Genomic DNA, 24,406 nt, shown 5'->3' on the forward strand with positions numbered 1-24,406 from the left:
AACAATCCACGTAGAAACACATATGGCAAATATAGCTGTGAGTAGCAATGAACAGGGTTCACAGGATGACAGAAAGGACACAAGATCAGTTGGATTACAAAGCAAGCACTCTATCATGTAGGAACTAGCTTTCTTTATGTGCAATCATGAGATAAAAATACAACATCTGGAGTTAGTCTGATGTGTGGTTCATGAGGAGAAGATGTTGCAGATGATTTTGAGCATTAGCATTACATATGCTAAGAAGGACTTGCTAATAATTTCCTTGTTCTTTGAGATATTAATACCAAATTCAGTGTGGTTCATCTTAGGGTAGTCCATGACAGTGATGACATGTTTCAATTTGATAGGCCACTGTGGAGTGGATTTACACTGGTTTAAATGGACACGTAAAATAAGATTTTAATTTGTAAATAACTCAACCATCTTTTGACCAATCCCTAGTTAGAGAAAAGCTAAGTTAAGACATGTACCATGGGCCTACATTCCACATTTTGTGTGATTTGGTTCTATTGTTCATGAGAAGAAGATTTTTATATTATTTTGCTGTGCATATTTCTGCATATTAGCTTATGTGTTAATATGCATCTACTGGTATAGTATGGCCATCTTTTAATGCATCATAGATATTTTCTCAAACTCTTTAGGGATTATTGTGATGAGTCCAAAGATCAAATTTGGAGTGAATTTGATTTTTTAGTCCATGAGAAGATTTAAAATTTATTTTAAGCATAAGTGTTACAAAAAAGTGAATTGTTAATAGTTTCCTTATTTTTTAAGATAATAATGCCAAACTTAACATAGTTCATCATGGCAATGTCTTTGATGACCCTAAAATGTTTCAAGTTGATGGGCCATTGAGAAGTGGATATACACATTTCTGAAATACATTGCTTCAGTTGTTGTTTAGCTAGCTAGCACATTTCAGCCATATTAGCATAGATGTGACATCAGTCAAAGCACCTTAAAACAAGACATGGTATCAATAACAAGATAAAACTAGCTGAAATGAGCCACCTACGATTCCCCGCATGGCAGCTTCTTGTCACTGTTGCTAGCAATCTGCCCATCCAGAATCACAACGTACGGCCTTCTGCATATCATTTCCGTGACGTTGTCAGCTAACCCGTCTACGCTCCAACATTTTCTTGCAGAAGTATGTTCAGGTAATGTTATTGGAACCATCATGTCGTAACGTAACGCTATAACTTTATAAGACCATTGTAGGAATATTCCCTGCTTGTTACTATGGGTGTTTTGAATAACATATCCATCAACATTAGCAGAACATTCCCGTAATGTTTCCTCAGGACCATTTCTGTTGTTCCCACATTTTGTTGCAGCAGTATGTTTGGAGAACATTACCGGAACATTGTGTTCCCTTTCTCTGACAACCTCATGAGAACCTCAGGGGAATGTTCTGTGGTAGTTTTTATGATTTTATGAACATCATTTTCGGGAATGTTAGGAGAATATTCCAAGGATATTTCACTTCAAACATTTTCTTTGGAAAACATATTTGGCGATCAAAAACATTCTTTGAATGTTTGTGGGACGCTATCATCCATGTGTCAGCTCAAAACCTAACTATAACTTGGGAATGTTAGCTAATGTTCTGGGAATGTAGCTGGTTGCTGGGCACAGACTGGACTATGAACACACACCTCTTCCCCTATCAAATGAAATTAAATCACATTTTATCGGTTGTATGCACGTTTGGCAGATGTTATTGCGAGTGCAGCGAGTGTAGCTCCCAACAGCGCAGTATTATCTAACAGTACACACAAATCGAAAAGTAAAAGAATGGAATGAAGAAATATTAAGACGAGCACTGTCGGAGTCTGAAGCATATGGGATGTATAGACGTTATGGACAGTATGTGGATAGAATATGTAGCATATCTGAAGAATACGTAGGATAGAATAGTATTTGTACAGCAATAGTTGAAGAGGGTGGCCTTGACTAGAATACAGTATATCTGCCACCCCTCCAGCTGATACCCCCTCCACTTTCTGTTGCAGACTGACAACTGGACTCATCTGCCTGGCAGGAAAATCCACCCTAAGACAGAGAGGTATATGAGAGAGATCAATAGAGGGAGAGATATGGATAAATGGAGAGGGAGAGGGAGAGGGAGAGGGAGAGGGAGAGAGAGAGAGAGAGAGAGAGAGAGAGGAGTATGGGAATAATGAATAGCACAAAGAGGTAAAGTAAGTGTATCAGAGTGAGAGAGAGAGATGGAGGGAGAGAGAAAAAGGAATGAGACAAACAATAATTATTCTAATGGGAGGAAAGAGGGCCAGCCAAAGTACAGCACCAGCAGTGGAATATGTGTATGCCTGCCACTGCCTGGGGGGTTTCTGGGTTCACTGTGACAGTGCAGCAGTCCTGACAAGGGGAAGAATGGGCGCAAACAGGAATGACAAAATGAGGTGGATGGGCCAAGGCTAGGTGAAACAACAAGGCCACATTTCTATAGAAACATGAACAGGTATCCATGTGCAAAGAAACAGGGAAAAGGGTCAGACAGACAGACAGACAGACAGACAGACAGACAGACAGACAGACAGACAGACAGACAGACAGACAGACAGACAGACAGACAGACAGACAGACAGACAGACAGACAGGACATACAAGGAGACAGAGAAACAACCAACACCCAGACGGACATATTGACCAACAGATAGTGGAGGCAGACAAAAAAGTGGCAGACGGATGGACTGCTAGGCATGAACAGATACAGACAAAGAAGACAGCCAGAAAGACAGAGACAGCCTTGAGTATAATACACCCTCTACAGAATGTTAGGATCAAGGAACAGCATTTCAAGCACGATACAACAACTTGGTAGCAGTCTAACTATCCCTCTGTATAGTTTCATTTACTCTGTCAGCTAAATGCAATCTTCAAAGCGCATCAAATCACTGGTGTGAAGAAGGCTGAACGCTGAGCCGTGATTATAGTTGTAGAAGGGAAATGAAGTCCCCTAGAGTGAGATGCAGTAGAATCACTCTACCAAGCTCAATGCAGTGCATTCTGTATTCAATGCATAGTCAATCCATATGATACCCATCTGATCTTAGGCCACTCTAGCGGGACCTGATGTGGCGACTCAACTGTCTGTCAGTGAACAGCTAAACAATGTGCGATTCTCATATTATTATTTACAAAGCCTCTAAAACATGCGATACTCTTGCATGGTGGTTTACTATTTTTTTTATTTAACCTTTGTTTATCAGACTAAAGCTTACTGGGACTTTTAGTCGTCTGACGTTGAGTAATTACCAGACTGTTCAACTCAAGAGACAGAAACACAAACAGAAGAACAGATACGAGCAGGTCACAGATACCAACCTGCTCCTGATTGTTTGTTTCTGTCATTTACCGGAGGGAGAGAAGCGGCGGGAGGCTTTCTCAGTCTAAAAAGGCGGGGAAAGAACGTATACATAGACAAGAGGGTAACAACTTGACAAGTCGGCTGTATAGAAGCCTCGGGAAACTGACAGAGATGTGATGTTTTGACATCAGTCTGTATCAATAACAGTATCTCCACCTTTCAAGTCAACAGTAATGGTCCTAATCAGCGGAACTCATCTCTGTAGATGTCTAGTTATAGGATCTAGCTACCCCTGTCTATCTAGCAACATCGATTTTTATTGGAACAGATCAATGTAGCCATTTCTCTCAATCGTAAGAACTGGTCATAGCTCTAATGATGTCTTTATGTCAATACAATCTCACTTCCTGTCGATGTCTGTCTGTACGGCGCTGACCTCGGTTTCAAAACCAGGAACTTTTGGAGCGTATTAATATAAATATTATTTTCAATGAATAGAACCTACTTCTGCCTGGCAACCTTGCATGGTTTCTATAGTGAGAAAATAACTTATGTCACCTGTCTCAATTCCCTTGACAGTTATTATGAGAATACCTGACCTCCCAAAATACATGGCCTCTTTAAGGTTTGAATGAAAATGCTTGATCATACTGTGAACCCCACTCAAACCTTTGAGCCACATAGATAGATACATTCCTTTTTGGCCATTTAAAAACACAATACAACCACACACGTGGATAAAGCATTTAAAAACATCGAGGATGACACAAAACTAGTTTGGGAAACCTATTTCCATTGTGGTCCTCTAAATAAATGGTTATAAAATGTACAAACATACATATGGTAGTCCTAGGCTACACAGTAGACCTAGCCTACCTGGGTTACACATATAACACATACCAGAACAAAGGACAGGGCGACATTGTCATAGCCGTAGAGCAGGACTTCCTCAGTAAATCAGGGATCTCAAGCTTCTAAACTGAGTTCGATGATGGTTGATGACGGTGATGCCAGGTGATGCAGTTGGCTTGCCGGCTCTGACGTTATCCTCTGCCTCTCTGTAGCCTGTGATGCCAGGTGATGGAGTTGTCTTGCTAGCCCTGGTGTCATCCTCAGCTCAGCCTCTCTGTAGCCCTCTATTTTCAATCTATTTATAGTTTTCCAACCAGAAGTGGACCCCAGAGCATTTTCTATGAGAAGAACATTATTGAGTATGGAAAATGCCACCAAAAAAAGCGAAGGGAAATGCTCTTGCTCTTTTAACTAGGTGAGCTGCAGGCTTCTGGTGTTTGTGTTGCTGTTGCTATTATAATGTTTGTCATGTTCCAGGATAGAGCATGGTGTGGGCCGTGTGCCTGTTTGGGAAGCTTAGCTATCCTCGGGGAGAGGAGAACATTTGGAATACAGTCGACATTCTTAATGGGCCATTTATGAACTCCGGTACTCCCTTATGGCAGTTTATAAAGGTGAATTATTATGGCTCTGATAATGATGATGATTATTGGGGGAGGGTGATAATGTTGTTTGTATTACCTGAGGGGGCCCTAAGTCAGACACCGTCTTTCCAGGCCACTGGTCATAATCACACAGACGATGTTGGTTATTGATGGAGGAGAAAGTGAAGGAAAGAAAGAGAGCGTGAGAGAGAGAGAGAGATGTGAGAAAGACAGAATTCATGATCTTACCGGCCCATCTCCTCTGTAAACAATGATGTGATGTATTATTTGGGATATGGACGCTGCTAGGGCAGACAGTTCTCTACTCATACAATAAGTGCCACGCACATTCTTTCAGAGGAGATCATGAACTAGACCAGCACTCACACACCGTACACACATAGCTACACATCTGTAAACATACAGTAACAGTTAAAGGGTTTTTCTTTATTTTTACTATTTTCTACATTGTAGGATAATAGTGAAGACATCAAAACACATATATAATAATTTAGACACCAAAAAAGTCAAACAAATCCAAATATATTTTAGATTCTTCAAAGTAGCCACCCTTTGCCTTGATGAGAGCTTTGCACACTCTTGGCATTCTCTCAACCAACTTCACCTGGAATGCTTTTCCAACAGTCTTGGAGGAGTTCCTACATATGCTGAGCACTTGTTGACTGCTTTTCCTTCACACTGTGGTCCAACTCAGCCCAAATCATCTCAATTTGGTTGAGTTCTGGTAATTGTGGAGGCCAGATCTCCATCACTCCATCACTTCCCTTCTTGATCAAATAGTCCTTACACAGCCTGGAGGTGTGTTGGGTCATTGTCCTGTTGAAAAACAAATGATAGTCCCACTAAGCACCGACCAGATGGAATGGCGTATCGCTGCAGAATGCTGTGGTAGCCATGCTGGTTAAGTGTGCCTTGAATTCTAATAAATCACTGACAGTGTCACCAGCAAAGCACCTGCACACCATCACACCTCCTCCTCCATGCTTCACGGTAGGAACCACACATGCGGAGATCATCCGTTCACCTACTCTACTTCTCACAAAGACATGGCGATTGGAACCAAAAATCTCAAATTTTGACTCATCAGACCAAAGGACAGAATTCCACTGGTCTAATGTCCATTGCTCGTGTTTATTGGCCCAAGCAAGTCTCTCCCTCTCATTGGTGTCCTTTAGTAGTGGCCTCCTTGCAGCAATTCGACCATGAAGGACTGATTCATGCAGTCTCCTCTGAACAGTTCATGTTGAGATGTGTCTGTTACTTGAACTCTGAGGCATTTATTTGGGCTGCAATTTCTGAGGTGCAGTTAACTCTAATGACTAATGAACTTATCCTCTGCAGCAGAGGTAACTCTGGGTCTTCCGCTTGATGGTTTTTGCGACTGCACTTGAAGAAACTTTCAAGGTTCTTGACATTTTCCGGATTGACTGACCTTCATGGATTACAGTAATGATGGACTGTCGTTTCACTTTGCTTATTTGAACTGTTCTTGCCATAATATGGACTTGGTCTTTTACCAAATAGGGCTATCTTCTGTATACCCCCCTACCTTGTCATAAGAAGGAAAGAAATTACACAAATGAACTTTTAACAAGGCACACCTGTTAATTGAAATTAATTCATGAAGCCGGTTGAGAGAATACCAACAGTGTGCAAAGCTGTAATCAAGGCAAAGGGTGGCTACTTTGAAGAATCTCAAATATAAAATATATTTTGATAGGTTTAACACTTTTTTGGTTACTACATGATTCCAAATGTGTTATATCATAGTTTTGATGTCTTCACTATTATTCTACAATGTAGAAAATAGTCAAACCAAAGAAAAACCCTTGAATGAATAGGTGTGTCTAAACTTTTGACTGGTACTGTATAATCCCATTGTTCTCTTAATCATAATGATCAGTATTCTTCATACATAGGGGATAACAGTTGTGGTTATTGATGATGGCTATGTTATGTATTGCTGTTCAACAGTAGGCGACAGGCAGGCTGTAAAGTGCCATTCCACTATAGTACAGTGTGGGGAAAGACCTTTAGATTCCTTATGGGTGATTCACTGACATTATGACATTCCTGGACTCCCCTCACGGAACGTAAGCACAGTGAGTCCAGACTCAGAGTGACTAAATGGACAAGTCCCTAGAGTCTATCCCCCGGTAACACATCCACTCCACTTAAAACACTCCACTAATAAAACAAACATGGGCTTTAGTGCTTCAGGGGTTTAATGCTTACACACACAAACACGTGCACACGCACACACGGCACACACATACACGCACCGCACACACACACACACTCACACACACACTGGACTGGCAGTGGTGTTATTTCAGGCTGAGTGAGGGTGACATTTTGGCAGCATATTTGAAAATGCACTGTTACATAGCAAATATACTGTTTCGCAGCACAAGTTTAGAATGCATCAGTTCTGTAACTCAATTGGGCATCTTGCATCAGCACCATAAATTAATACATTATTGCCCCTGCATTAATTCCACTATAAGTGGAATTCTGAGTAGCATGGTCTCCTATACAGGAATCTAGCTAAACAATAATTATACAGTACATTGACATACAGACGTAGAATCTTAATTTGATCACTCTTTTGTTGCTGAGGATTTTTGTGCACGGCAGGAAATGCAAAGTTGTAGTGTTTTCAAGGTTTAAAGTGGCTTCTAAAGTTTGTAATTTCCACTTTAAAATGTCAGACTGGATGAAAAATGTATCGACCCCTACAAAAAAATGTCCATTAATAGTAATCCACATAATAATTCACATTTCCTTTTGCTGCAGGAATATTTTCCTGCTGTAGCAAACTGACTCTAATTAAGATCCTATATCTGTTTCAGAGCTCTTACTCTACAGTACTTAGACACACATGTTGCATTAGAACAGCCATTACTCATGTACTTTTTATATGTAGGTCTACTCTTTTATATGTACTCTATTATAGAGGGGTCACAGCACATGGACTAAAATATATAACCTTTTTCCATGAGCAAGGACATGGGGATGGAGATGGAATAAATGATTTAAGTGGCCTCATCCAGAAAGCGGCAAATTGGCCTTCAGAAGTGGCCCTAAGGTCAGTACCCTCTAATCAAGCCTATTGAAGGGGTAAGGATGTGGAGGAGTGGAAAAAGCCATTGAGTACCTCATCTGGTGGGTTGAGGGTGTCTGATGCATATACTGTACATGCAGGTTCTGATCACGCTATTCAATCACCACCATTTATACTATATCCTGTATAGAATTGAAACACAAAATTGATGATTCCTTTAGAAGTCTACCTCGGCCCATGATTGACTCATTTTAGTAGGGAAGCACATAGCCGTGGGAAGTAGGGGTAGTGAGGTTGCTGCAGTACCCGCATCCCCAAACATCTTCCAGCGGATATGGCAAGGCCCACATGGGCCACTTTACCCATCCACATAGATGGGAAAAGATAATATCCTGTTACAATTACAAAATACTTTAAAGACCAATGTATCATAATAAAATACAAAATACTTTTGCAAAGTATTGTAATTAATCAAAATACAGTAATTTGTTTGCAAGTATAATCCTTCACTACAACAACATTCTCAGTAATGGTAACAAACAACATTTTACTTGTTATGATTGCGATATGTGGTTGTTCATCTACCTGAGTTGAACTAACTGTAAGTTGCTCTGGATAAGAGTGTATGCTAAAATAAGCACTTGCAAAGCACACTGGATATGCCCCCCTAGGCACAACTATGACAACATAACCATCAAAAACAGATCACAACTCCTGCAGCTTGCAAATGTACATAGTCAATGGTAGGCTTCGAGGGGACTCCTATGGTAGGTACACCTATAGCTCATCTCTTGGCAGTAGTACTGTACAATAGATGACTTTATCACTGACCTCAACCCAGAGTCTCTCAGAGCGTTCACAGTCAGCCCACTGACACTCCTATCAGATCACAGCAAAATCACAGTCTACTTGAAGAGAGCAATACTCAATCAGGAGGCATCAAAGCCAAAGGAACTGAGTAATATTAAGAAATGCTATAGATGGAAGGAATGTAGGGTGAAACCTACCAAAAAACAATTAGGCACCAACAAATTCAAGCCCTTTTAGACAACTTCCTGGACAAAACATTCCGCTGTAACAGTGAAGGTGTAAACTTGGCAGTAGAAAATCTAAACAGTATATTTGACCTCTCAGCTTCCCTATCAAATCTAAACATTTCAAACAGAAACCCGAAGAAAATGAACAACAACAACAAACGGTTTGATGAAGAATGCAAAAACCTAAGAAAGAAATTGAGAAACCTGTCCAACCAATAACATAGAGACCCATAAAACCTGAGCCTACGCCTTCACTATGGTGAATCACTAAAACAATACAGAAATACACTATGGAAAAAGAAAAAACAGCACATCAGAAATCAGCTCAATGTAATTGAAGAATCCATAGACTCTAACAACTTCTGGGAAAATTGGAAAAACAACAACACAAATAATTATCTATCCAAAATTAAGATGTATGGGTAAACCACTTCTCCAATCTTTTTGGCTCTATTTTATCTTTATTTAACTAGGCAAGTCAGTTAATAACAAATTCTTATTTTCAATGACGGCCTAGTAACAGTGGGTTAACTGCCTTGCTCAGGGGCAGAATGACAGATTTTTACCTTGTCAGCTCGTTACTAGTCCAATGCTCTGTTCCTAGGCCGTCATTGTAAATAAGAATTTGTGCTTAACTGACTTTCCTGGTTAAATAAATATAATTCTCATGCTTTGTTGATTTAAAAAAAGCCTTTGACTCAATCTGGCATGGAGGTCTGCTATACAAATTGACGGAAAGTGGTGTTAGGGGAAAAACATACAACATTATAAAATCCATGTACACAAACAACAAATGTGTGGTTAAATTGGCAAAAAAACAACAAATGTGTGGTTAAAATTGGCAAAAAACACACATTTCTTCTCACAGGGCCGTGGGGTGAGACAGGGATGCAGCTTAAGCACCACCCTCTTCAACATATATATCAACAAATTGGTGAGGGCACTAGAACAGTCTGCAGCACCCGGCCTCACCCTACTAGAATCTGAAGTCAAATGTCTGCTGTTCTACTGATGATCTGGTGCTTCTGCCACCAACCAAGGAAGGCCTACAGCAACACCTAGCTCTTCTGCACAGATTCTGCCAGACCTGGGCCCTGACAGTAAATCTCAGTAAGACCAAAATAATGGTGTTCCAAAAAAGGTCCAGTCGCCAGGACCACAAATACAAATTCCATCTAGATACCTTGGCCTAAACATCAGCGCCACAGGTAACTTCCACAAAGCTGTGAACGATTTGAGAGACAAGGCAAGAAGGGCCTTCTGTGCCATCAAAAGGAACATAGAATTCGCCTTACCAATTAAGATCTGGCTAAAAATACTTGAATAAGTTATAGAACCTATTGCCCTTTATGGTTGTGAGTTCTGGGGTCTGCTCACAAACCAAGAATTCACAAAATGGGACAAACACCAAAATTGAGACTCTGCATGCAGAATTCTGCAAAAATATCCTCAATGTACAACGTAAAACACCAAATAATGCATGCAGAGCAGAATTAGGCCGATACGCGCTAATTATCAAAATCCAGAAAAGAGACTAAATTCTACAACCACCTAAAAGGAAGCGATTCCCAAACCTCCCATAACAAAGCCATCACCTACAGATAGATTAACCTGGAGAAGAGTCCCCTAAGCAAGGGGCTCTGGTCCTGGGGCTCTGTTCACAAATACATACAGACCCCACAGAGCCCCAGGACAGCAACACAATTAGACCCAACCAAATCATGAGAAAACAAAAAAGATAATTACTTGACACATTGGAAAGAATTAACAAAAAAACAGAGCAAACTAGAATGCTATTTGACCCTAAACAGAGAGTACACAGTGGCAGAATACCTGACCAGTGGCAGAATACCTGTGACTGACCCAAACTTAAGGAAAGCTTTGACAATGTACAGACTCAGTGAGCATAGCCTTGCTATTGAGAAAGGCCGCTGTAGGCCGACCTGGCTCTCAAGAGAAGACAGGCTGTGTGCACCACACTGCCCAGACAATTAGGTGGAAACTGAGCTGCACTTCCTAACCTCCTGCCAAGTGTATGACCATATTAGAGACACATATTTCCCTCAATACAGAGATACACAAAGAATTCAAAAACAAACCCAATTTTGATAAACTCCCATATCTACTGGGTGAAATACCACAGTGTGCCATCACAGCAGCAATAATTGTGACCTGTTGCCACAAGAAAAGGGCAACCAGTGAAAAACAAACACCGTTGTAAATACAACCCATATTTAGGTTTATTTATTTTCCCTTTTGTACTTAATAGCAGTTTCAGCCAATAATTTTTTTCAGATATTTTTTTTATACCTTAAGGGGTCTTATAGTTTAAAATCAAATAGCTAAATGGTCCTTGGTATGATCATCTTAAAACAATTCAATGTGTTATCTTAGAACCCCCACCCTCCCGTGGCTTAGACAGGGCTTAGACTCTAGAGCAGGGGTGGGCACTCCAAGTCCTCGAGGGCCTGATTGGTGTCACACTTTTTCTCCATCCCTAGCAAACACAGCTGATTAATCAAATTGCATTCTGAACTGAAGATCATGATTAGGTGATTATTGGAGTCAGGTGTGTTAGCTGGGGCTCGGGCAAATCTGTGACACCAATCAGGCCCTCAAGGACTGGAATTGCCCAGCCCTGCTCTAGGGGGATAATTATTAATGTAAAATAGAACTTACCCAGAACGTGGTTGCCATGTTCTCAGAATATAAGATATTAATGTTCTAGACACATTTCATAGTAACGTTGCAAGAACATTCATGTGTCCAGTTTTCTGAGGGTTAGGAGAATATTCCATCAATGTCCCACCAAACATATACGGAACATGGTTGCCATGTTCTCTGAATATAAGATATTAATGTTCTAGACACGTTTCAGGAATATTTCTGTGTATCAGTTGTCAGGATGGTCCCAAAGAAACGTTCTCCCCCAGAAAAGTTACATTACACATCACACCTTGTTACCGTGCCAATCAAGGCCCTGATTGGTGAACCACTGATCCATTCATAGCACTTTTTCTGTTGGCATGGTTAAGAACACTCACAAACAGTGCTTTTAACATAGTGTTTTCAATTTACATATTTGATTACATCATGCATGTTCTTTTAAATAGTAATTAATATTCAACATGTCCCTCACCTGGAATTTGAACTCACAACCTCTTGGTTCACGGTATTCTGATTTCGCCACTACGCTGCTGTCAGGAATCACTTAATATGAAAATTCTCATCATTGAATTGATTCTTATTTCATCAATTTAAGAGTTTTCTGAATAGTTGTCTAATGTTAGTGGGACATGTTAACCTGTTTTAATGAAACTCCTGAATCACTATGATATATAAAAAAAAGAATTCTTGAGTGTACTTTTAACAGAGCTGAGATTTATTTGAAAGTGCATTCACCCTATTGCTTACACCTATCACGTTGTTTCATCTACATACGTGAGAGGAGGGGTCAGGGTTTCTTCTGGACAGGGCCTAACTATACTGGCCCAATAAACACATGTCCTAGAAACATCACTTATTGGGACAGTGGTTAGGGTGTTCATCATTGGTGCTAGTGGCCTGGATTTGAGATCCTCTAGGGCCTACCCTAGTCTCACATTCTTGGCACTATATGTTAGTCATTATTTGGCAACAGTTACAACACACCTATCTGATCTAACAAAACATTTAAATGAGTTTCTAGCTTGGTGTCACGATCGTCTTGCTGTGAGAGATTGGACCAAGGCGCAGCGTGTGCAAAATACATCTTCTTTATTTTTAAGAAGAGAGCAAAATCAAACAAGAAACGAACAACTAATCACGAACTAACAAAACTGACGACCGTGAAGCTAATAATACAGATAGTGCTGACACAAACACTACACATAGACAATTACCCACAAACAGCTAAAGCCTATGGCTGCCTTAAATATGGCTCCCAATCAGAGACAACAATAACCAGCTGTCTCTGATTGAGAACCAATTCAGGCAACCATAGACTTTCCTAGACACCTATACTAAACACTAACCCATCTACTCTACTTAACCCCCTAAACCATACAACACCCTAGACAATACAAAAAACACACAAAGACAACCCACCCCAACTCACGCCCTGACCAACTAAATAAATAAAAGAAAAAGGAACAATAGGTCAGGAACGTGACACTAGGTCACCGCAGCACTATCATCCCAATCTCAAATAAGCTATTTAACAATTGGGAGTGAAAATTGGCGACTGTATGGCAAGAACCTAGTCTGCAAATTTACTGGCACCATTTTAGCTTGGTCTCAAAGCCTTATGCTCGCATAATAATTATGGGGGGGATTTCTCTTCTGTTTGTGCTCATATTAAATCTAAACAATAGAGAAACAGGGGATTCTTGATGCAGCAAAGGGACTCTTCTGCACAGTTTAAACCCACAAACCAGTGGTAGTGTGCCCGTTGTCATGCCACCCGGGTCTCCGTGGACACCGCAAGAGTCACTCATGCAGCCCCTTTCTATTATTTCCATTAAACTAAAGTTCTTAGATTTAATCCCAATTCAATGAGAGACAGCAATTCCCAGGGAACAGCAGCAGCCTACATCTCATGAAACAGAACTAATGTTTAGGAGGAGGCGTGGGGGACATTGTATGGGTGTATAACTGGAAATACCATACATTACGCATCAAAGCATCCATTATTCAGGATCACTTGTATAGTATAAAGCAATGAAAATAACTTGAATGCCTGTGTTAATCTGAAGCGTTATCATTCCTTGCCCTACACCAGTATAGATATTTAGTGAATGTATTGTACTTAAATACGTTCTTGGATTATATATATCTATTTTAGTTTTTTTTTTTGGGGGGGGGGGGGGGGTTGTCTCTCCATTTGTCTCAATAATAATGTTGTATCTCTTCTTCTCTCCCTCTTCCTCTCTCTCTCTCAGTCACTCACTCTTTCTGTCTTTCTCTCCTTATTCCTCTCTCACTGTTTAGCTTCATTATGCTTTATGGAGGTATTGCTCTCTTGCCGGCCAGTCACAAACCAATAAATTTTACAGCCTGTCCAATAGACTGTGGTAGGGGCTCCTTCGTCCTTGAGGTGAACTTAACCAGTGAGCATTTAATCACACACACACACACACACACACACACACACACACACACACACACACACACACACACACACACACACACACACACACACACACACACACACACACACACACACACACACACACACACACACAAAGAGAGAGCTAGCAGAAAGTGAACTTGGCAGTTACCCAAAAGCATTTTAGCTCTTCCCCATTACAATTTCCTACTTGTAATTTAAGTATATGAACAGTGTTTGCATGGATAAGCAGTATGCTCTGAGTCACTGTTACAGCTTAGGTGATAGACAGCTACTGATTGGCCACAGCAATGAGTAACTAGTACCATCCAGGTGTTGATTGGGTGGACAGTTCCTCGAGGCTTGCCAAGCAATGTGGCCAGTCACCCCTAACAGCATCTAAATATTGGAGCTGTCATGCAGGAAGAGGGATGTAATGTAACTATATGGCAGGCAGCTTGGAGGCATCCCTCAAAATTGACAGAAATGTGGGTGAGGCTTGGGTTGATAGGGGACGGGCTAGCCTCCAAGCGGGAGGGCCGAACATGAAGATGCAGCATCTTTGTAAGCTATAACTGTACATTAGAACTCTGTCATAATGTGTCTGTAATTTAAGAAACAAAGTTACTCTCTCTTCATAAATACATGTTCTCAGCTAATGAATAAAATAGCCATAATAACATTATTTCACCCCTCTAATGTGGTTTTCATGTGAGCCTAGAGTTAACATTGAATTTCCAGCCATGATTCTCAAATACATTTTGAATGGCTGTCGTCGGGTCAAATATCAATAATCCTTCTTTTTTTAGACACCCTCGGCGTGCTTCACGGAAGCGTTTCCAATCTTAAATGGTCCGCACGGGAGACAGTCGTTTTGTCGGACAAGGCCTCATCTGATTGGTGGATGGGGGGTTTTTGATATCTGACAGCATGCTAATGTTGAATAATAGATGTGCGTGAGCAAGAGCCAAGCTGCATTTAAAATCAATTATTCAAACTCCCTCCATGCTCTCCTCCTCCTTCTCCTCCTCTCACCCTCCCTTCCTCGTCCTCTTCTTCTCACCCTCCTCCCCTGTCCGCTCTATTATCCGCCACTTTATTTATTTAATTCTCAACACGTTTGTCGCGTGCTTCCGCGTGAGCGATAGCAGGGACTCGGCCCTGCGAAGAATTTGAATATGAGCTTTCTTATCGAACGATGAGGGAGCCTGTCATTATTTTCTCCCTTTCTCCTCCAGTTCGCCCCTGTCTCGCTTATCTGGGAGTCCCACACGCCGAACTGTGTGGACGTGCACTCTCTCCGAGACACGCTCGCACGGACTCTTCTGTCACCCTCTCCCTTTCTCTCCTTCTCTCTCTCTCTCTCTCATTCTCTCTTCCCTCTTTCTGTTTGCTTGTCCTCAGTCCCTCTTCTTTTCCTCTCTCTCCCCATTGTAACTCTCTCTTGATATGCATCCATCTGTTTATCCCTTGTTCACTGTCAGTTTTGGCCCCGTATCTCCTTGTCCATCCCCATGTTCCCATTATATTTATCTTGCTCATTTTATAGCTATATTGCTGCCTGTGACATCCCCTGTGCCTCCCAATATGACTGTGTAGTGTCACCATGTGAGTGATGTACAGTAAGTGTTAGGAATTCTCCCTATAGGTTCTGTAAAGCTTTTTCCAACAGCTTTCACTTAGCTGTGCACAGACACATTTGCATTGAGACTCATACCAACTGCAGTAATAAAAGGGTGACTAATGGGAATTATCTGTCAGAAGTTTTACTTTGCTTGAGGCTGATCCGGTGATTTCATGATGGGAGCCATCCCTTCCCTTTGAAATATATTAGATCACGTAGAAAAATGCTCAAATTCATCAGAAGCCTCCTTTTACCTGTATTACATTCAACTATTACGACCAATCGTTTCTATCTTGAATCAAGAATGCTTGGCCTTTCAGTGATGCCCTTGATACTACATTTTTTCAATAGCTCAGGCTTGTCACTCAGTCAGTGCTTGTTCACAATGCTCAAACCTTTGGTTGAAAAATACATGTATTGATGGAGGTCTAAATGACTTCTGAATGACATGTAAAGCTTACAACTTGGTAAGCTTTACATGTCAAAGTGAAATGGCAATTGTTCGATGGGACTGCAATAGGAGGCAAAAGGAGATAGATGAATAGATAGACAGAGTATCAGAATGGAGACGTAAAGGGAGAGTCCTTACCCTTGGAGCTCTCTCACACACACACACACACACACACACACACACACACACACACACACACACACACACACACACACACACACACACACACACACACAGAGCGTAGGCAATAACAGGGCTTTATGATCCGTGAAAGAGGCCTTATCACCAGGTGAGTTATCACCCCCAGGACTAGGCCGTGTCCTGGAAGACGCTCCCTGTCCTCCACAGTGTCCCCAACTCGCTGAACATCCAGGTGAAAAGACCCAGGTTAGGGGTCACCTCCATATGTAATGCCCGCCAAGGTGCAGTGCATGGGCTCTGGTTGACAAATTACGTCCCTAAGTCTCATTGGAGCCTGGATGACTGAGTCAATTCTTCCCACTGGTTTAATTTGAGATTGTTAAATGTTATGGAAGACACTGTTCACTTCACCTGTCCTATATGTCACTGCATACAGCTAGTGTAGCATTAAAGGAGAATCATAGCTAGCTTTATTTAATAAATGTAATGAAGAAGAAAAATGACGGTTGCATGGGCAGAGATGGGCAGTGTTTCTGTAACATGTAATTGAAATACGTATGTAACTTGTATTTCTCTGAACGACAATCCAATGTATATTTTAACAAGATACAGTTGAGATCTGCATTTTTGGTGTGTAAATTACATATTTTTTTTTTATCTCCAAAAAATGAAGAGGTTAACAATTTTGTGGCCCCCTTTCTCCCCGCATTGGTATAAGAAGTCTGATGGTAGCGTGGTGTAATAAGAGTGTCTGGTAAATGACCAAAATGTAAATGTAAGTTGTAAATGTTCAAATGAACTCTTGCAAAGCATGGGCATTATTGTAATGAGCCCCAACCCCGAAGGCCAATAATAATGAAATTCAATTTAAGGCGCTTGTTGGCATGGGAAACATATGTTAACATTCCCAAAGCAAGTGAGGTAGATAATATACAGAATTGGAATAAACAATAAAAATGAACAGTAAACATTACACTCACAGAAGTTCCAAATATATAAAGACATTTCAAATGTCCTATTATGTATATATATACAGTGTTGTAACAATGTGCAAATGATTAACTTCTTATGGCTGTAATCCCGTTAACAGGATGATATGACAGCAGCCAGTGAAAGTGCAGGGCGCCAAATTCAAACAACAGAAATCTCATAATTAAAATTCCTCAAATATACATGTATCTTATACCATTTTAAAGGTAATCTTGTTGTTAATCCCACTAAAGTGTCCGATTTCAAATAGGCTTTACAGCGAAAGCCCCACAAACGATTATGTTAGGTCACCGCAAAATCACAGACAAACACAGTTATTTTTCCAGCCAAAGACAGGAGACACAAAAAGCAGAAATATAGATAAAATTAATCACTAACCTTTGATGATCTTCATCAGATGACACTCATAGGACTTCATGTTAGACAATACATATATGTTTTGTTCGATAAAGTTCATATTTATATCCAAAAACCTCAGTTTACATTGGCGCCATGTTCAGAAATGCCTCAAAAATATCCGGAGAAATTGCAGAAAGCCACGTCAAATAACATAAATACTCATCATAAACTTTGATGAAAGATACATGTTTTACATAGAATTAAAGATACACTTTTTCTTAATGCAACCGCTGTGTCAGATTTCAAAAAGCTTTACGGCAAAAGCACAATATTCAATAATCTGAGAACAGCGTTCAGCCACAAAAGGAAGCCATACAGTTACCCTCCAAATTGTGCAGTCAACAAAACTCATAAAAGGCATTAAAAATCTTCACTTACCTTTGCTGATCTTCGTCAGAATGCACTCCCAGGACTCCCACAAGAAATGTTTGTTTTGTTCGGTAATGTCCATAATTTATGTCCAAATAGCTATTTCTGTTAGCGTGTTTGGTAAACAAATCCAAAGTCAGGAAGCGCGTTCACTAAATGTCAAAAAGTTCCGTAACAGTCAGTAGAAACATGTCAAACGATGTATTGAATCAATCTTTAGAATGTTTTTAACATAAATCTTCAGTAACGTTCCAACCGGAGAATTACATTGACTTCAAGATGTGCGATGGAACAGAGCTCCCTCTCATGTGAACGCGCGTGTTCAGAGCATGGTCAGGTCATGATAGACCTGACTAATTCCTGTCTCCTTCAGCCCCACGTCACAGTAGAGGCATCAGACAAGGTTCTACAGACTGTTGACATCTAGTGGAAGCCGTAGGAAGTGCAAACTCATCCATATCCCACTGTGTATTCAATAGGGTCTTGGTTGAAAATCGACCAACTTCAGAATTCCCACTTCCTGTTTGGATTTTTTCTCAGGTTTTTGCCTGCCATATGAGTTCTGTTATACTCTCAGACATCATTCAAACAGTTTTAGAAACATCAGAGTGTTTTCTATCCAATATGATTAATAATATGAATATATTAGCAACTGGAACTGAGGAGCAGGCGGTTTACTATGGGAACCTCTGTGCACCTTTCATCCAGGCTACTCAATACTGCAGCCATAAGAAGTTTTAACCAATAGAAACGCATTGCATAACAAATTCACTATATGGAACAACAGATATTACAAACAAAAAAACCTAAAAGAAGTTTGTTCTGAAGTATCTGTCCAATATCTGAGAGATATTAGAAAGATCAGGAAACTATTAAAAAAAAAAAATGTGTAATGTATTTATCCCCTTATTTTAGGCACCAAACTATCTCCACATATACTTCCATAATTTTTCTAAACTGGTACCGGGGACCTTCAGACAAGTCTTGTGAGCAAAACAGAGAACAGCATTGTGTTTGTGAGAGTCTCAGCTGTCCACAGAGGGGTCATATTAGTTTGTATCCTAAACCGTTCAGACGCTACAGATGGAAATTGGCAGAAGAGGCTGTACCAACTTCAACGAGTCTTGTAAGGCTTGTGCGGCGTCCTAGAACAAAACGGTGTTTGTGATGCTACAGACATTTTTGCGAGAAGATCGATTTCTGGGATGTCTCATGGTCTGACAAACACCTCTCTAGCTCTGCAGATGTGTAAGGGCGATATGCGGTGGATTGAGATGCTGCCCATGCCAAAAAAAAACAGATATCTAGCTTAAACAGGTGGATTTTGATGGGGATTCTTTTACTACGTTAGTTAGATTTCCGCGGGGGCGAGGAAATTGTAGGCTACGGGTTAAGGGAATTGTCTCTTGGAAACATTCCTTGCACATCACGGGAACATTCCTTAACGTTCATTAATGACCTAATGAGACTCTAAAAGAGAAGATTCTCTAAAGTTGTGGGAACGTTTGTTGTTAGCTGGGAAGCTTCTTGCTCCAAATAGACACTCTGTAGCAGACAGCTAAAGTTGCTGCTGCACTACACTGACGCAAAAGGCAGGGACAATTCCATTGCCATTCCATCTGGCATTACATCCTCCTAACCTTGCATCTCGAAATTCTTCCTCTTCGTGACCATTATCATAATTTAACCAAGAAAAACATTAGTATGGAAACCACTACCACTCCCGAAAAGCCTGTTATATGAGAGAGAGAGAGAGAGAAAGTAGCAGGGAGCCTGGGCCCACTCCAGACCCGGTGCCTGCAGCTCATTTCTGGGTCAGAGAAGTGGCCCGCCTCTGAGGGCTTTATCATGTTCCTGCTAAAACAGCTCAATAAATGCAGGGGCCATGTGTGTGTGTGTGTGTGTGTGTGTGTGTGTGTGTGTGTGTGTGTGTGTGTGTGTGTGTGTGTGTGTGTGTGTGTGTGTGTGTGTGTGTGTGTGTGTGTGTGTGTGTGTGTGTGTGTGTGTGTGTGTGTGTGTGTGTGTGTGTGTGTGTGTGTGTGTGTGTGTGTGTGTGTGTGTGTGTGTGTGTGTGTGTGTGTGTGTGTGTGGAGGGACAGGGTCAGATGAGGCTGTGCGTGTTTCATTTGTTCCATTCAAAATTGAGCTTGTTGTTTTATTTAAATGTTTTTCTATCATGTGCATTTGTTTCTCATTTTCTTATGGTCTGCCATGCTGTTGTGCTGTTATGGTCACTTGGGAATTAGTAAGTCTATCTTCTCGCTTGTAGAAGTAGTTATGGAACACAGTATTTCAATAAAGTATAGGTTGTGGCAATTGACCTCTAAGTGCAAAGTTCTTGCGGATCATAATCCTAACTAATAGACATAGATGAATATGGCAAGAGACACCATACAGAGCAGATTTAGGCTAATAACTGCTTCAGAAAGAGATAGAGAGGACTTAAACAATATAATACTTTCAATCAAAAAAACAAACATTTAACTTAGATTAGCAATGGTCTACCGATTTACGCTGTTGCAGTGAGCAAGCCTTTTTGTTAAGGTCTAATGGTGAAACACTTAGATATACTGTATTTGTCCCACAGGAAAGAAAAACCTCCCATACAAATTGTTCTGTCACAGAATAAGTCGTTCTGCTACAATGATAGCGATATTGAAGGTCTCACTTTGTTATTTCGGCAACAATTTAAAAAGGAGGCCAAGGATGACCATAAGGTTGGCCAGAGACACAGCAACTGAACAAAAAGGTCAACCCTACAATCAAAGACACTGTTGCCACTGTGTGTACTTTGTTGGTTTAGAATACATTTTTTGGCGCTTGGTTTCTGAATCCCATATTATCTGCACTGCTATCTCTATATTGGTGAAGCTGCTGCATACAAGCTGTGATTTTTCTTCATAATCCCTCTACTTGGTCAATTACCTCATCCACTTTAGCCCATAATACATATTTCCAAGAATTTCCTTCTCAGACATTTCATTTGGTCATAAATTGTAGTCATTTGTTCTAAGACATGGCTCGATAAGTGCTTTTTTGGTAGATTATATCGCGAAATAGCCACTTATTTTAACATGCCATTTTATGTCCAGCATACTGTTCAACCCTATAGCAGAATCTCAACTAGGCCTCCAGCGCCTTGAATTAATAGCTCTTTAGTGACACTACGAGTTCAGCTGTAACTTTAAATGGTGACACTAAAGTCCTCTTACCTTCATGACTTTGAAACCATGCTATTACAACAGATTCATCCCTGTTGAAGAGATTTCAGAGGTACCCTGATCTCTACCACAATATGTACCACAACAGTCATTTTCCCTGCTTGTCAGAGGTCAGTTGTGCGTCACACCACTGTTTTTGTGATTATGTTCCATTAGAACCAATAAGTGAGGTATTACTAAAATCCATCATTCTGGCTCAACAGCATTCCACTGCAAAGTGGTACATGGCCGTGCCAATGTATTAATGGGTCACAATCCCAGAAAAGCTGTAAAACTGTAAAAACTTTGGAGGCGTATTTGCACTCCATCAAGCTGTCAGCCTGGAACTGTCCTGGCACTGGCCCACGCTAGCCTCCAGATAAAAAACACAGGCACAAGCACAAACCATGTCCTGCGTGTGAACTTACAGATTGACTGGATGTGTTTGTCTCGCTATCCGTGAAAAAACCCCGTCCTTTTCAAATCGCACACCAGGGGAGTATATTTGATGGCCCTTGAACTCACACACACTTAATAATAAATAACAGTGAGAACGGGTTGCATTTCTGTAGGTTAGCACTTCTCACTATGCGTCAAAGGCACTTTATTCTGGGGGAAACACTGGTTTTCACTGTGGGGTAACTTCCCACATCCATCATCCATTTGTAGCACCCAGCTGGGTGATACACGGCAGCCATTTTGTGTCACGACGCTCACCTCTGCCCATCGGCTGTGACAGTGGAGAGGAGAGTCAGAGCCAATTTTTCTGGCTCTACCCTGCACCCATCAAAACCCAGGTGTTGCTGTCACCTGTCCCCCAGGGAGTAGGGCCAGTGGAGCGGATAGAGGGAGGGGAGAACGAAGGAGTGGGGCCTAATTGTTACCTTGGGGAGTTCATTAGGAATCTCTGAGGAGGGCTACATATGGAGCCCTGTCTGGACTCATCATCCCTGGTCTGGCGTTCCCTGAAACAAATGGAACAGACACCTGTCCTGACCCAACCTCAGTTCAGCCTCATGGTGTGTGTGTGTGTGTGTGTGTGTGTGTGTGTGTGTGTGTGTGTGTGTGTGTGTGTGTGTGTGTGTGTGTGTGTGTGTGTGTGTGTGTGTGTGTGTGTGTGTGTGTGTGTGTGTGTGTGTGTGTGTGTGTGTTGTACAGTAGTTGTTAATACTCATGAAAGTGTTTATGTGTACGCGCTTACATGCATGTATCTATCTGTCTGTCAGCCTGTCAGCTCTTCCTTCGCAAAACAATCAAGTTAAAATAGCCAGCCCAGACTTTTTGACTAAAGCACTCAGTCAGCAGCAGAGAATGTTACACAACTTTGTAAGGCCTTTCAGGAGATGATCCCATTCATCAACGGAGTGGCTACAAAGCACATCCTCATATCGAACTCAGTCCAAATCACAGCCTCTTGTGTTGCCATGGCACTAAGAGGCTTTGCACGGTGATGTTAGGGAATTCTGAATGTGGCTGGCAGTTTGGCCAGGCCACAACATTCCCAACAGAGGAACAGCTTTATTGTGATGACAAGATCATGCCTAAGATGCCAAATGCTTTTTCTTTGAGAAAATAATCAAATGAACTCGGAGGGGAAAATAAAGCAAGGCATGAAAGAGTACAAACCACTCTGGTCTCCGTGTCCCTGGAGTCCTCTGGCGTTTCTCACACTCTCTCCCTTTTGTCTTTGCCTGGCAAAAGCTGCAGATAGCAGATCTTTTCCCATCCCTATATATCATCATGAGACGTGAAGGATGGGAGCTGAGCAGAGCTGGTGAGAAGCATCTGTTTTTCACCCCAACCCCTGTTGATCAGAGAGTTAACTTATCTGAAGTTGCTGCACCATTGGCTTGTTATCATCATCATCATCATCATCATCATCATCATCAATGCATCCTCATCAGCAGTATCATCGTAATGATGGCCTTGGTGTACACAACGTGTATTTGTATTCTTAGCATAGAAGAATCTACAGTATTTCTGCTTTCCTTGCAGAGCATGTATATTAAATATATAATACACAGCTCAAAGTAAATCAGATACACTCTGGATCACACAGCAGAGATCATAGGCGTAAGCCACTTAAAAGGACACATTTTATCAGTGACAATTAAATACCAGATGCTTTATCTTCTTCAAGCCAATTACTTTTGGTTTGAACCCAGCGGCCATGGCTGTGCAGTGTGCCGAACACTGATAATACCTTGATGAAAAGCTGCCGGGACTGCTACTACCTGCTCAGCTCGAAACCCAGCCAGCCTTTCATGCTTAATGTCATTTAGCAGAACTATTTATCATTTATCAGGACTAAGATCTGTATTCGGAGAACTTCAGAATCCATATCAAATACACTGTATGTGCATATGGTGACCGGATACTGGATCTGACAGTGTAAGTATTATAGAGCTACCCTACTATAAATTGGAAATTACAATACCAGATTAGACATCTACAGTGCCAAAGCAAGACTAATAGCAAGACACTTGGTGAGTGTTTTTTAATGCTTGAATATTGGCGATACTGACCTAACTATGTCAGTGTGAATATTGTTAAGTCCTCCTCCTTCAGACTTCCTGCCGCTCCCTTACAGCTAGAGGTGAGCCTGCTCACCCAACTCGTGGCACTCTCTGAACAGAGGGTTGGGGCCCTGGGCCCTAAACATAGCAGCAAGCACCCTATGGCCAAATCACTGGTATGTGTCACCCTCCTGTGACAAACTACCTCTTTCCATGCCAAAAAGTGTCCTTGTTAAGTACATTTACTTTTAAGTCATTTAGCAGACGCTCTTATCCAGAGCGACTTACAAATTGGTGCATTCACCTTATTAAGTAGTTTTCAGAAACAATCTTAATGGCTCACACAAACACTTTGTAGCAGTCAATAACTCCAGAGCTAGCAAAACAAGCTGGTCTTTGAGCTGGGCGACTTGTTCGGAGGCACGGACATCTACAACATTGTTATTTTCAAGAACATGGTGTCACGTTGAATGTAAGGGAAGGGACAGTTGGTGAGATCTGAATTCCTAATCGTCTCTCATTGATTGAGACAGGTGGGTGTCCACCCCAAAGTGCTGCATATCATGATGACACTCACCTGTCTGGATCAATGAGAAGATTTGAAATAGACAAGATGGCGGCATACTCATTGCTTGATTACTTCATGGAGCAAAACAAATATTTGATTTATTAATGGGGCATTTTCTAAATTCAAACGAACCCCCTGCAACTAGACATGGAAGTTTAGAAGAT

This window comes from Salvelinus fontinalis, chromosome 34 (assembly GCF_029448725.1).
Source record: "Salvelinus fontinalis isolate EN_2023a chromosome 34, ASM2944872v1, whole genome shotgun sequence".
Taxonomy (NCBI): domain Eukaryota; kingdom Metazoa; phylum Chordata; class Actinopteri; order Salmoniformes; family Salmonidae; genus Salvelinus; species Salvelinus fontinalis.